The following is a 16152-nucleotide window of genomic DNA, read 5'->3' on the forward strand; positions in this document are numbered from 1 at the left end:
CGCTCTGCATAACTAATTATGCAGAGCAATGTTTAAATGGTTTAAACATCTATGCTTAAAGTGTTAGAGTCATTTATATGCCTGCCTAAAAGCACAGATCATCAAACGCTACGCTTTACCAAGTGATAAGTCCCGGGATCCGATTATAGTTATTACATTTTGTTTATGGTTTAGCTGTCCGCTCATTATCATCTTATCTCATAAGTCATTCATCCATTCCATTCACTTATACTTTTTTGGGAAACTGGTCCCATTATCCCCAGTCGGAACCACTATTCCAAACGGAAAAGGAGCTGCACTAAGGTTCGGACCGGGTGGTTTCCCCTTTGTTGTGGCAGCGATTTTCGAGGCCTCAACAGTGCCTCATATATACAGGTTTAATGTAGGGCTCATACTGGAATCTGTCCAACAGCTGGCGCTTGTTCCACTCTTCTCCAACATTGGGTATCCCTGTTGCTTGAGCAACAACCTCAAGTGACAATGTAAAATCCACCCCTGCAAGATTCACATGCCTGTTGTGCAAATGCAAAACAAACAAGCGGACCAATTCCCTGTGGTGTTGAATTTGGGAAATTCTCTCGCAATATCCATAGCATGATTGATGACGGAAACATGTGACTGCAAGTGGACAAGCTTGCAAATAGGCCAAAGAGGTGGGCTCCTCTCTCACATGCTGACCACCCTTACCACCCTTGTGAGGCCTCCTTGGCACCTCAACCTCCGGTGTTGACTCACGGTCATCACTTTGCTCATAATCTGTTTCGGTTTCTGACATGGTTTCAAGAGAAAAATGGTTGAAATGTACTGTTGCTTCTGCACAAATGACCTGTTGTTTTGACTGTTTGAATGCTGCTCCAAGGGGACAAAAAACACAAGGGAGATGTTTAGGGAGGGGGACTTTTGAGGGGATTTAGGGAAAATATATAAAAAAGGGAATTTAGGGAAGTAATTACGACACATACATCATCACATAATCATAATTTGTAGGGGTTTGATAGGAGGTAGGATTTAGGGAGATTTTATTGAATTTTAGGGATAGGGGTAGGGTTTTAGGGATTTTGATATTTTATTTTTTTTTGTTAGGGAGATTAGGTGAAAATGACAAGGGAGGGGATAATGGGAATGTGGGGAAATGAGGGAGTGAAAAAGGATGACCTTGGGCAACAAATGTAAAACCCTAGCTCACATGCATTCGAAATTTTTTTTTTTTTTTTGAAACATAATACATATGAATTTTCCATTTCAACTTGGTGGCATTTGACACATTTTCACGCTCATGTTATCTTTACAAAGCAATAACTTCAATGATTTGAGGCCTACCTGAAGAAATTGAGGAGGAAGAAGTCGATTTGTGGCTCACTGGCAAATTTCTGAAGGTGGAAACCCAACGCGTAACGCGCGGGCTCTGGAGCGTAGCGCCCAACCAATTTTTGCACTGTAGAGACTGCCCTGACGCGTAGTGCGCAGACCCTGATGCATAGCGCGCAGGTGCAGTCACCAAATTCGCCCAGTTTCACACTAAATCGCCTTTCACACTTGCTCTTGGAGTCTTGGAGGCAAAATAATTACAAAATGAGGAGAGAGGGGCTTTTATAAGCTTGATTTAAATTTATTTCCCCTCAAACCCACTTTATAATGTTTATGCAATGACACTTTTTAAAACTAATTGTTGCTGACTTGTGGTTTCCTTTTGTCATGAAATTGGTTGAAATGATGCTTTTTCTTGAAAAATTTTGCAGGAATAGCTTCTGAGGAGTCTTGGCAAAGGAGACCAAGGCCGCATGCCGACTTCTGAAGAATTTGAATTTTTTACAAATTTTTACAAAAATGAGAAAATGACCTTGCCTTAAAAAACAGGGTTTTTGAACTCAAGGTAGAAATTAGCTATACAATATGAAATCCTTTGAAATGATGCTTTGATGAACATCCCTCTGGCCTGCTGGGCATTTATTGACCTCAAAAGACAAAATTGGACTAAACCCTAGACCTCGGACCTTGATTTCAAGACAAGACCAATGACCCTGTAAGGAATTTATTGACTGAAACAAACTTGATCCAGCAATGCCAAGAGGGGAATAAATCACACAAGCTCCTCCATCAGGGTTATGGCATGCCTAATGGAATGCAATAAGATGATACTGATGAGACACCTACTTATGCAAATGCAAAGAGCTTTGATCGCTGATGGAGGGCTACTAGACTGACTCTAACAAGATGAACCATGGTTCCCGGTGTAGTCTGTCCCGCCCCTTCATTGTCACTTGAAGGAGGTCCAATTAATGGACTATACTCTAGTCCTGATCCTTCGTGATTTCTAAAGAGTCACCCACTTCGTGTAGCTCCGAACATCAAGGTAATGGCATCACCCATTTTTCACAATAGCATTTTAATCCAAGTATTCAATTATCTTAAGTACATACCTCGCGGTCTTTTGAAAAATATTCGCTATAGCTGACTGAGGTATAAACTGTAAATTCTATAACAAATCCTCCTATAATATGATCGATCCAGTGATCGACACCCCACGCGATCTTGTTTTCATATGATTCTAATCGTTGCACTAATTCTGGAGTCCACATTATAGGATTATCAAGCTTCCACCTTCCTTGGCTATCTGTCGACTTAGCCAACCATTCATATAGCTCAATGGGGAAGTTGTAAAAGAAGATCTCATGTATTTCTGTATACAGATACATGTTCAACCAATCTTCCTTCAATAGGCATGGATTCCTGTTTTCTTGCGCCACAAACTCGTGAATCTTCTGATCCAACCACTTTTCAATTTCTTTCTTGGTTGGATTCCAATGATGTGACATCACACATCTCTTTCAAGAAAATCTCGGTCCCAGCAATGGAACCATTAGTTGGTTTAGGGGGTCTTGACCCAAGTTTGGAGTTAGCTACGCCACCCAACAAAACCCTACACTATTGGCCCTTTCAGCAACAACCGGCGTAGCACAAGATGCAACCTGAAGCAGTATGGGGGGATGCAAGAACCAAGTTTCTGCATCTAGATACTAGTGTGATGTATTTAAGTGCCTCAGATCTTCCTTCGTGCAGATCGATAAACTCTTAGGGCTCACCATTGTACTCTATTAAAACAGCCTTCAAAAATTCACGAAAGTCTACGATCAGTCCTTGTAGACCTTTAACAGTTAATTTGCCTACTTTCGCGCATCAGAGAGCATTCCTAAATTAGTGTTCACGCAGATTTACTTAAGTTATTAGTAAACATAAGAGAATTCATCAGAGTCTTCGTGGAAGTACTTAGAAATTAATTACGTACATTATTAACACTTATTGAAGAGAATCACATAACATTCAATCAATATCTCATAAACCCAATCATTCATCTACAACATATATAACATTAACAGAGATAAACAGAAATATTCAAGAATTATTTGGGAAATTGTCTTTATTGATCTTCAATTCAAGATTACATACTCAAAATTTCCTTAAGCACACAGCTGCAGGGATCTGCGCACTCAGTTGCAGACTCTTCCTAGGCCTCTGCGCACTCAACTGCAGAACCTTTCTTCTTCTATATTTCCCACTTCTCTATCTTCGCTCTTCCTGTCTCTTCTTAGTCTACTTGTCCCTTCGCTAAGACTCCCCATTTATAGACTTTTCATACAATGCCATGGTCCGTGGACCATGGGTGACTCTCAAAACCGACTCAAAAATTTGCATATAACAAGGGGCTAAGCCCCTTTCACTCCTATTCATCTACATGCTCCACGTCCACAAATCGCGGAGACTTTACATTATTTACAAAACTATATCAAAACTTGGGTTACCTTATCTCCAAACTAACTCAGGGGACCCCCTACCAACACATTTAGTTGGAAAAATGTGTCCTTATGGTACAAATATCACTTATATCTTTGTAAGAATTCCCAACTCAAACAAAATATTCTGTTGGAATTACATACCTCCTCCTTAGGACGGCACTAAGTATTTTTAAAATCTTACCACAGGGTCAAGAATGAATGATTTTGGGATGAACTTATATCTGATATTCAGAAGTTTGTGGTAGAATGTTTGGTTTTCCAACAAAATATAGTTGAGAACATTTAGACCCCGGATCTGTTAAAACCTTTATCCATTCCAAGTCTACATTGGGAGAAGGTCTCAATGGATTTTAACACGGGTTTTCCCAAGTCTGAAGAAAATAGTGTCATCATGGTGGTAGTTGACAGACTCAACAAGTATGCACACTTTGGTGCATTATCTCATCCTTTTAAAGACAGTACAATTTCTACTGCATTTATGGAAACAAATCAAAAGCTACATGGAAAGCCAAATATTAGTGCAAGTGATAGAAATCCCATTTTCACTGGAAATGTTTGGATGGAATTATTTTCTTTTCTCCTAAATTATCTCATAGATCATCTTATCATCCTCAATATGACGGGAAAACTGAGATAGTGAACAAATGTTTGGAAGGATATCTTCATTTGTTTGTATCTAATAAGCAAGCATAATGGGTCAAGTGGTTACCTCTAGTTGAATAGTGGTATAACACTTCCTTCCATACTACAACAAAAAAGACCACATTTATGGCACTTATGGATATCATCAAACATCCAACACATCATCTTAAGAGAAAAATCTAAGGTTCAAATAATGGAAGATCACATCGAGCATCAAATACAGGTTCTCCAACTTTGAAATGATAAATTCACTCTGGCATAAAATCGAATGAAACAAAAGGCAAATCAGCATTGCAGTGAAAAAAGTTTTGATTTAGGCAACTGGGTATTTTTTGGATACAACCATATAAACAAATGTCCCTCAAGCAAGATAAGAAGGATAATAAATTATCAATCAAGTACTATGGTCCTTACAAAGTTTTGAAAAAGATTGGTACTATGGCATACAAATTGGATCTTTCTGAATTTTCCCAAGTACACCCAGTTTTCCATGTTTCTGTAATATCCCTAATTTTCCTAAGCCACTTAGGAAATATTACACGTTTTGACAATTTTGGAATTAGCTACAATTTTTGGTATTTTGACTTAGGATAGGAAAAAATAGAATTCTTGGTGGCCCTTGTGGGGGCCACACACCAAAGGAATACGTGCTCCTTTGTGGAAACACACTTGTGGAGAGAGAAGGAAGGAGAAGGAAGGCGTGCTAGTGGAGAATGGGGCCCACGAGGAAAGAAAGAGGGCAACAAGAATAAATAGAAGAGGAGGGACCATCATTTGGGGGCTTTTATCAATCTGAAAATTATACTATTGTTTGCTTGAGATGTTCAGCCAAGTCAACATTGCATTGTTCAACACACGAGGCTTCCAAGAGGAAATATCAACTCCTTCTTAAGTTGACTCCGAGTGCCACCCTAGGGGAGTCATAGCCACACCTGTGATTTGATCCAAGAGAATTATACAGGTGATATCGAACTATTCTTGGGGCATTCTAGACGTAGAAGGGAAATACGCATGCCTTGGGAGAAGGAGCTACAAAATCATTTTGGCACCTAGATTTTAGGGTCACATTACTTTGGTATTTTGCAGCCATTTTGTGGGAGTTTGGCGGCCTGAATCATTGGCTATTCCTCAAGCCGAAATTCTTCTTCCAGTGCACACGTAGAGGAAGTCTCAATGGGTCTGCGCAGTTCCTTGGGGACAGACTTAGTTGTGGGAGGATTGATTGGGGATTTGAGCTAAGATTTTCCAGGAGACATACAAGGAGTTTGGGGAACATTCGGCATTTGAGGGCTCATTTGCAGTAGATTTTAAGGTGGTACGAATTTTATAGTAGGTGTAACGGCTCACTCTAATTGGGGGGAAATTTGGAAGGTTGGAACTAGGCCCAACCCTTTCCGGGATTTTCTAGGTTTATTGAGGAGAGGCCAATATTAATTTTGCAAAATTTTCTAAGCCCTTCTGCGGGAAGAATTCCTAGTTCCACTCAGCAGTCAACAACATAAATTGATAGAGGAGGGCAAAATTTATTCCAAGGCCATTTCCACCACTTGGGTTCCTGAGATATTTTTGGGTTTTGTTGAGCTGGTGGAGTAGCGCTCGTGGCTAATTTCTCGGAATTTTTGGAGCACTCTAGAGGGTTCAAACAACATATTCCTTCCATCTTGTAGTTGCAGTTTTCCAGGGCCGGCACAAAAATAGAAGGGGAAGTACTTCCTAGCAGTTGAGAAACATATTTTCTCACCTTGGGTTGTCAAGCTTACTTTAGCAAGCCTAGGTGCACACGCTCCATTCAAATTTGTACTTTCCACTTGCACATATATAAAAAAATGACTCAGTTCTGTGCATGTCTTAGCTAAATTCATAGGTCACTTACTTCATGGCAGATTTTATGTGTTACATGTGTATTTTTTCTTGTTTATCATTGTATTTCCTAAGTAGAAATATTGTAGTAGTATCATAGCCATAATTTTGGCTCAGCCTGTGGGAAACCCTTCATCCTATGACAAGACCAGAATAAAAACCTAAAAATCATGGGATCCAAAGAAAGATTAGAATAAGACAACATGGAAGTAACCATGAATGTGTTGATTAGGATGCAAAAAATGATGATTGATGTGGGGGAGCAGTTAATTCTTTCTGCAATTGGGAATCAGGACCATTCTCAATTATACAACAAATCCACTATGCCCACATTTATGGGTAATGCGTCAAGAAGGAAAGACATTATTACAACTATTGTGGAGTTATTAGAAGAAAATTGGAGGGCATACCAATAATTGGGTCATGGAATTCATGCATTTCTCTCTTTTTGGGAGTTATGTGAAATAAGAGGTATGCACAAATCATTGGAGATCAGTGGAATTATGCAGGGATGATGAGGAGGATTAAGGAAGAATATGAGAGAGTAATTGAAGGGCCAGGAGTTAGTTGAGCATACACCCGTTGATGAGATGCCATTCGTTGTTGAGGCATCCATTGATGAGGTATACCAAGTTGTGACATATTTCTCGGGTGATAGTAGTGCACCACTGTTTGATGAGGTGTCGGGAGACATCTCCACTGTTGATGAGGAGCCGATAGGGACAAAGGAATCCAAATCTATGAAAGAGATATCAGACGAAATTCACCTACAGTTGACTGGTGAGCATGTCTTGCGTGTTAGGTTGTCTATGGAGGAGCAGTTGGAGGCTCGTTTTGAGTCCATGATGGAGGAGGATGTGCAGCCATCCTTTGGGATATCCATTGATGAGGGGCATCATAGAGACCACGTGTTGAGATTTTGGTATAGTTTTCTTAAGAGGAAAACTTATGGGATCTATAGCGTTATTAGCCCACCCTTACATATTGGGTTGAGGGAGGCAAAGTTGCGTAGACATACCCGAGGGGATGGCCAGGTTAGAAGGACTTAGTGACATGAGCTGAGTATAACACCACATCAGCTTGGAGGGTGTGTTCCTTCCACAGGGGATTGTACATTTGATCCCTCCTTTGGGATTGGATAGTGAGAGGTACTGAGTTGGTATCCAATGGAGCAGGCTAGGTGGTTGGATACATCCATGGCCACAATTCAGCAGAGGCCAAGGATTACCAGAGGGACTCGAGGTCCAGACTGTTGTTGGCATCCAGGAGGGATTTCCCATCACATCATAGAGCTGGTAGGTGATGGCAGTAGCTACATCATGGATATGATGTTTGGGCGCACACACATTTTCATATCTCCATCAGAACCCCAATCAACACTAGTGACAAGGGAGCAGATAGATTTCATGAGTTGTCTTGGCATATTGACTATGCGTGGAGTCACATGGTAATTAGCTTACTCTGGTAGGCTCTGGTAGGAGGAGGTGGCATCGGCAGGCCACCAGACGTAGAAATAAATGGATATGGTGCCCTCTCAATGGTATATTGGACACTAGAGCTACTGAGGATAGGAACAGTAGTGTCATTCCCATTACATGTGAGAAGTCATCCCATTCATGTATTTCAAGGTAGATGCGAAGATGTATCCCACATCTTGGAGGGTTTACTCGCAGAGCGGTGGATACTTTGTCACATGTAAGATATCGTATGTTACAGGGTGGTACGATAGTGAGAAGTGGTACACAGGGCTGCACAAATTTATCTCGTAAGGTCCATTTTTATGTAGAGGGATGTGGGCTGATGTGTATAGCCCTAATTTTAGGCCATAACATCTAATGGTGTGCAGGGCAATGCAGCGAGGAGCAGTGGCCTGCAGAGGAGAATGCATATGCATGGTGGTGTGTTGTAGCATGTTGATTTACATTGTGGAGTAGGGGAAGTATCTTGCATCACATTGAGTACCCACGAGGAGTGTTAGGTACGATGACATAGGCACGACATGAGGTGATACAAGATGGGACAATGAGAGAAGGGGGTATCCAGTGGTGTACGAGGGTAGGCCACGGTGTATAGTGGCATGTCGAGGAGTACAAGGACGCTCGGTGGTATGCAAGGGTGTTTTTTACGGTGCTGGACTCGCCAAGATTTAAAGGATCTCCCCAGTATGAAGTCCCAACTAGACCTCACACTATTTGGTGTAGGAGTCCCATCCAATACGATGGCCCAATTACCATTATCTTAAAGATATGCCTTAGATCTTTCTTGTCAACACGTGAGAGTGTTCTGCTTTGTCTTGGAACAACAAGGTTTGCGTGCCTAGTGAGTGCTAGTGTTACTTGTGTCAAGGTTCTCTCACCATAGAGGGAGAGGGTGGAAATGAGTCTCTAGTCAAAATGGAAGAGTCCCAACTCTGCCAGAGGCACACAACATAGCAGGACATGCGCATCTTCTGGTGGAGTAGTCCACATGGATGCGGAATTCAAAAATATACAATGAACAGATAGCACGTACAAAACCCGGCAGAATAGTCCACACGAGTGTGACAGTCGTTATAAAAAGTTTATGGGAATGGTTATATTTAGTGTCTGGCGAGGTAGCCCACATGGGAAAGACAGCGTTAACAACTTATACAACTCATTTTTATAAGCATATGTATTAGAACAACCGAATAGTTCAACTGTCTTAACACAGGTTAAAGCAACATGCATTACAAGTGTTCAAAGAATAGTCTTACAAACAATTACAATACATAAGTGTAAACATGTTGGCCTATTAACAGGCTTCTGAATTAAGTGAAAGTTCAATGACACGTCGGTACACCATACATCACTAACCCCATAAGTGGGGTGTTGGAGCTTCTGCTCACTCCTCAAGGAAAGTATTACAGACTCTCAAGGCTATGTGGGAGGATCCAAGGTGAAAAGTATTTTTCATGTACAAATGAGGAGTAATAATAGCCAAGGGTAAAACTGGCCCTTGTGACTGTTTGACTTCCCTTATGACTATTTGACTTACATGACTCTTCAACTTTACATGACTCTTTAGACTTACATGTGGGTCTCTTGGATTTCCACGTTACATTACATTGATTACAACAGTGTGGCCCACAATAGTGATGTGGCCGAGATGACTCAAGACATGACTCGACATGACAGACCTAGTGTATTCATCCTATTGGTGGTGTGCATGTCGAACTATAGTGCTACTGAGAGATGGATGTCCTCTCGGTGTATCATAGCTTCACCTCCACATGGCAAGGTGTGCGAAGTCTTTGATGGTCTTGGTGTTCAGTTGATTTTACATGTGCACGTCGCTCCTTCAATTGTACTTTGGCATGCTTCATGTGTTCGTTCGTTCACAAACAAATCTCCTTGCTGCATTCCTTGTTCATCCATTCATGAACAAATCTCCTCGCATGCATTCCTCATTCGTTTGTTCATGGACAAATCTCCTTGCATGCTCTCCTTTTTCATCCCTTTTGTCATCGCGTCATGTCTAATCCACGGTACCTATATCTACAATCACTTATGATGAGATGACATCAAATCCAGAAATCTACTAGTCTACCATGATGCATTGTCATTTGCTTTCGCATGCAAATGACCGGGAGAGAGGACAAGGCTTTGAAACTGCGCAAGGAAAATTTCAAGCCGAGATGTAGGCTTCGGGCACTGCCGGTTGTTGGGTTGTGTTATATTCTTTCCACGACTAACCTACGTAGTGAACCGGGGGGTTAGAGGGGGGGCGAAGCCCCCCCTTCGTTGCGTCGATTGCGCAGTGGGGGGGTACGGGGGGGTGGCAGCCCCCACTTTCCGGGGGGTTTGAGGGGGGTGGGTAGCCCCCCTCTACGGGGTCCGAGGCAGCACCCCGGGAAAAAAAAAATTTGGACCCTATATTAGGTTGGGCGAACCTACCTATGGTTTTTCGGTCCATGGGTTTGGACGCGATGGTTTTTGGTCCTTGGTATTGGATGCTTCAGCATGTATAAATATGTATTGTAACATTGAAAGGAATATAATGAAAAATCAAGTTGGTAGTCCCGGTTTTGGGATCCAGGGGAAAATCTCTGTGTATATGTGTTTTATGTGTTATGCTCTCGCATTGTTTATTTTTCTGTGATTTAGAATTCGTATGCAGGTAATTTCTGTACGGGGTTAAAACCTACATTTGGTATCAGAGTTGTTTTGGCTTCAAGGGGGCGCCTTTGTTACTGAGGGGTTTCGCTCGAGCCTGTGGTAGACCCTGTTCAGTGGGAGATCTGCAAGATCGATTCTGGTGGTGAAAGAAGATGGCGAGCAGCGGAAAGATAGAGATCGAGAAGTTCAATGGTCAGAGTTTTGAGTTGTGGAAACTCAAGATGGAGGATCTGTTGGTGGATAAAGATCAGTGGATCACGGTAGATCCAGGTACTAAACCAACGGGAGTGACCGATGAAGAATGGAAGAAGTTGGATCGGAAGGCAAAGAGCACAATACTTTTGTGTGTCTCAGATTTAGTATTGTTGAATGTATCAGGGGAAGCTACGGCGAAGGATTTGTGGGACAAGTTAGGGACTTTGTACCAATCTAAGTCTCTGGTGAATAAATTGTTCCTACGAAAAAAGTTGTATAACCTGAGGATGAAAGATGGATACTCGGTGACAGAGCATCTGAACGTATTTAATATTGTGGTAAGTCAGTTAGCGTCTATTGATATTAAAATTTCAGATGAAGATAAGTGCATCAGTTTGTTGTGTTCTCTACCAGATTCGTGGGATAGTCTGGTTATTGCAATAGGTAGCAATGCAACTGCTTTGTAGTTTGATGAAATAGTCTCAGCCTTGCTGACAGAGGAGATGAGACGGAAAAATATGGAGAGCCAGAATGGTGATGCTTTGTCTGTACGAGGACGGTCCCAGAATAGAAACAAAAATAAGTCATCGAGTGGGAGATCTAAATCTAGAGGGAGATCTAAATCTCTAGGAAAAACTGTAAAGGTGGTGTGCTGGAAATGCGGAAAGGAAGGGCACTTCAAAAGGGACTGTAAATCTAAAGCTCCTGATAAAGGAAAGTGATCTGATGATGCTCCTTCTGCAGAGGTGAAAACCACCTCTGATGAAGGTGGGGATGTGTACTTGGCTTCTTCAAGTACACATGCAGATCATGAGGCATGGTTGATTGATTCAGGTGCATCCTTTCACTTCACTCCCCATAGAGAGTGGTTCTGTGAGTATGAGAAATACGATGGTGGTGATGTCTTCTTAGGAGATGATAGGAAGGCTAGAATCATTGGTCGCGGAAAAGTAAAGTTGAAGTTGCAAGGTGGAAGGGTTAGAACACTTCCGGGTGTTCTGCATATTCCTGCATTGGCCAGAAATCTGATTTATGTAAGCAAGTTGGATGATGCAGGTGTAAAAACAGTGTTCGAGAAGGATACCTGCAAGATGGTTCGGGGAGCACTGGTATTGATGCGGGGAGTTTGGACTGGAACTTTGTACAAGCTGCAAGGTAGAACTGTTGTTGATGGGTGCAACAGTTCTGTGGTTCCTGAAAGTGGAGCTAAAAATCTAGTGGTCTCTAGAGAGAAGACCATGATGTGGCATCAAAGGCTTGGACATATTGGAGAGAAGGGCCTTCGAATACTTCATGGTAAAGGTATGGTAGAAGGTATGAGTAATAGCTCTCTGGATTTTGATTTCTGTGAAAATTGTGTATATGGGAAGCAGAATCGAGTGAGTTTCCCCTCTGGTGCTAAGAGGGTGAAACAGATATTAGAGCTTGTGCACAGTGATGTGTTTGGACCTGTGAAAGTTCCATCACTGGGTAAGTCTGTGTACTATGTATCATTTATAGATGACTTCTCAAGAAATACATGGATATATTTCCTTAAGAAGAAATCTGAAGTCTTTGACAGGTTTAAATAATTTAAGGCTCTGGTGGAAAATCAGACAAAGAAGAAGATAAAAGTGTTGAGGACAGATAATGGTGGAGAGTTTTGCAGCAAGGAATTTGAAGAATTTTGTAAGAAGTGTGGTATAGCACGGCAGAAGACTACTCCATATACACCTTAGCAAAATGGAGTCACAGAAAGAATGAACAAGACGTTGATGGAAAGGGCAAGAAGCATGCTCAGTGGTGCCGGGTTAGGACAAGAATTCTGGGCAGAGGTGGTGGATACTGCATGTTACTTGCTCAACAAGTCACTTTCATCAACGTTGGAGGATAAGACTCCACAAGAAGTATGGACTGGTAAGAAACCATCTCTTTCACATCTAAGGGTATTTGGATGTGATGCATATGTACATGTTCCAAAGGAGAAACGAACCAAGTTGGATAGTAAATCTAGAAAGTGCATCTTTATTGGGTATAAGGATGGTTTAAAGGGTTATAAGCTTTGGAACCCAGTAACAAGGAAGGTTGTGTAGAGCCGAGATGTGGTGTTCAGAGAGGTGAAAGATGTTATTAAACATGAAGTCCAACCAAAGGAACCTGAGAAGATAGAGTTTGAGCTAAAGGAGGGAGAATCATACTCTACTACAGAGGAGGAATCAGAAGATGAAGAGCCACACTCCGGCTCTGAGAAGATCAATTCGAGAAAGAAGGCAGCCAAAAAGGTATAGTCCATCTGCTTTCTGTTCAAATTTTGTTTTGTCTATTACTGATGATGATCCCAGAACTGTGAAGGAAGCAGTGGATTCAGAGGATGGAAAACTCTAGAAAGAGGCCATGGTTGATGAAATGGCATCTTTGCACAAAAATGAGGCTTGGGATCTAGTGGAGTTGCCGGATGGAAGGAAACCCATTGGCAGAAAATGGGTGTTCAAAAAGAAGACAAATGCAGAAGGGAAGGTGGAGAAATACAAAGCTCGGTTGGTAGCAAAAGGATATTCCCAGGTGCCGGGAATTGATTTTGGTGATATTTTTTCTCCTGTTGCCAAGGTAACTTCTATTAGGTTACTTTTATCTATTGCTGCTGCTTTTGATTTTGAGGTAGAATAGATGGATGTGAACATAGCATTTCTTCACGGGGATTTGGAAGAGGAAATCTACATGAAGCAACCTGAAGGCTTTGCGGTGAAGAGTAAGAAAGAACTGGTATGCAAGTTAAAGAAGTCTCTGTATGGGTTAAAACAGTCACCAAGGATGTGGTATCAGAAATTTGATACATTTATATGGGGACTTGGCTTCACCAGAAGCAAAGCAGATTACTGTGTGTATTTTAAATTAATTGGTGACCATGTTATTTATCTGGTCTTGTATGTGGATGATATGTTGTTGGTTGGAAATGACAAAGAAATTATCCAGGATTTGAAGACCCAATTGTCCTCCAAATTCGACATGAAAGATCTTGGTGCTGCAAACTATATTTTGGGCATGGAAATTAAAAGAGATCGGGCAAAGAGGAAGCTCTGGTTAAACCAGAGGAAGTATGTCGAGACAATACTGCAGAGGTTTAATATGCAGGGTAGTAAACCGGTGAAGGTTCCTATTGCTGTAGGTGTGAGGTTATTTGCTGAACAGTGTCCCAAGACACAAGAAGAGGAAGAGGACATGTCTCGTGTTCCATATGCGAGTGCAATCAATAGCCTGATGTATGCAATGGTCTGTACTAGACCATACATTGCACATGCAGTGGGAGTATTGAGCAGGTTTATGTCAAAACCAGGGAAGGAGCACTAGACAGCAGTGAAGCGGGTTTTCAGGTATTTGCGTGGCACTAGTAATTATGGTTTGTGCTACCAAGGAAGACCAGGATTGGACAGAGTGTTGGATATTCGTGGCTTTGTTGATGCAGACTGGGCTGGAGATCTGGATCAGAGAAGATCTACAAGTGGGTATGTGTTTAACCTATTTTGAGGCGCAGTCAGTTGGATGAGTAAGAAACAATCTGTAGTGGCACTATCAACTACAGAGGCAGAATACATGGCAGCCACTCATGCAAGCAAGGAAGCAGTTTGGTTGCAGAGACTGTGTTCAAGAATGGGGTTAGTACAGGGAGCTATAAGAATAGACTGTGACAGCCAAAGTGCAATTTTCTTGGCAAAGAACCTTGCTTATCATTCAAAGACAAAGCACATTGATGTTCAGTATCACTTTGTGAGGGATATGATAGAAGACAAAAAGGTGTTGTTAGTAAAGGTGGACACTTTGAAGAATACTGCAGATGCATTGACAAAATCTGTGAGCTCTGAGAAGTTCTCTTGGTGTAGAGAAACAATGGGCATTTCAGGGCTGGAAAAATGACTAAGCTCTCCTGTGGCCCCCTGTGGAAAGAAAACAACAAGTGGGAGATTGTTGGGTTGTGTTATATTCTTTCCACGACTAACCTACGTAGTGAACCGGGGGGTTAGATGGGGGGCGAAGCCCCCCCTTTGTTGCGCCGATTGCGCAGCGGGGGGGTCACAGGGGGGGCAGCAGCCCCCCCTGTCCGGGGGGTTTGAGGGGGGCAGGTAGCCCCCCTCTAGGGGGTCCGGGGCAGCACCTCGGGAAAAAAAAATTTGGACCCTATATTAGGTTGGGCGAACCTACCTATGGTTTTTCGGTCCATGGGTTTGGACGCGATGGTTTTCGGTCCATGGTATTGGATGCTTCCGCATGTATAAATATGTATTGTAACATTGAAAGGAATATAATGAAAAATCAAGTTGGTAGTCCCGGTTTTGGGATCCAGGGGAAAATCTCTGTGTATATGTGTTTTATGTGTTATGCTCTCGCATTGTTTATTTTTCTATGATTTAGAATTCGTATGCAGGTAGTTTCTGTACGGGGTTAAAACCTACACCGGTGAAAATTGCGCATAGGTCACTGGGAGACTAAGATGGAAAATCTGGATCATTGGTGACTGTTTACAGGATCTGGCTCGGCTGGAGGGAAGATCTGTGGAGTTTTTCCAAGGAGGCAGTGCAAGAAGCAGAGGGCTTGGTAGCAAAAACTATGCAATTTCTCCAGGGAGCTGGAAGTGGGTTGTAGGAGACTTGCTTGGAAAAATTACGCAATTTTTCTAAGGAGCTAGCAGTGGGTTGCAAGAGTCTGTTGGAAAAAGTTGTGTAATTACTGGGAGGCTGGCCTGCCGAACATTCTTGCATAGTTTTGAGCTGAGAGAGATGTTGGGAAGCTTGGTGACTGCTCATGAAAACTGTGAAGTTTTCCGGGCGAGCAGCAGGTCGGCTAACTAGGTGACTGGCTGGAAAAACTGCGCAATTTTTTGAGGGAGACAGTGACAGACACAGGGTGTCAGTCCGACATGTCTATGTTGTTTCTTTAGTCAATGGAGTAGGCATTCTTTGCATCTTTTGTGCAAATTTTTGGGGGAGTGAGTCCTGGGGTCACTGCCCGGTCAAACTCTCCTGTTGACCAGCTGGATGCTCGGTTGATGTGCTTGCGGGCAGTGCATATTGAAATGCCATGCTTGGAAACTTCTACGATGTTCTGGGTGACAGTCGGTCGAGTCGATTCCAGGGTTGTGCAACGCAAACTACCTGGGAGGTAGCCTCAAGCTATGCGCAACTCTGGGTAGCAGTACATAATCACTGAAAGATGAAACTACGCAATGCAGCTCAGTGGATGTTCGTTTGTTGGAGGGTGGTCCAGTCAACAGAACTTTAAAAAAATGACCAACTGTGTGAACAAGTGAACTTTAGCATGCATGATCTTACGAACACACACTCAACATGACTCGATGACAAGACACCTTGAACCATCAAGACAACAACACTCAATGTGATTGACTGACGGTGTGAGTGATAAGCGCGACACTTGTGATAGATCGTTGAACGACCGCGATGTCGCTTGCATGACAGTGCATACAACATCATGTGTGAGTGAGATAGATGTGTACATAGTGAACACAACTCAAACACAACCTTCATCATCACCAA

Source organism: Pinus tabuliformis, chromosome X (assembly GCF_031772625.1).
Source record: "Pinus tabuliformis cultivar Carrire ecotype Pingquan chromosome X, CPIR1, whole genome shotgun sequence".
NCBI lineage: Eukaryota > Viridiplantae > Streptophyta > Pinopsida > Pinales > Pinaceae > Pinus > Pinus tabuliformis.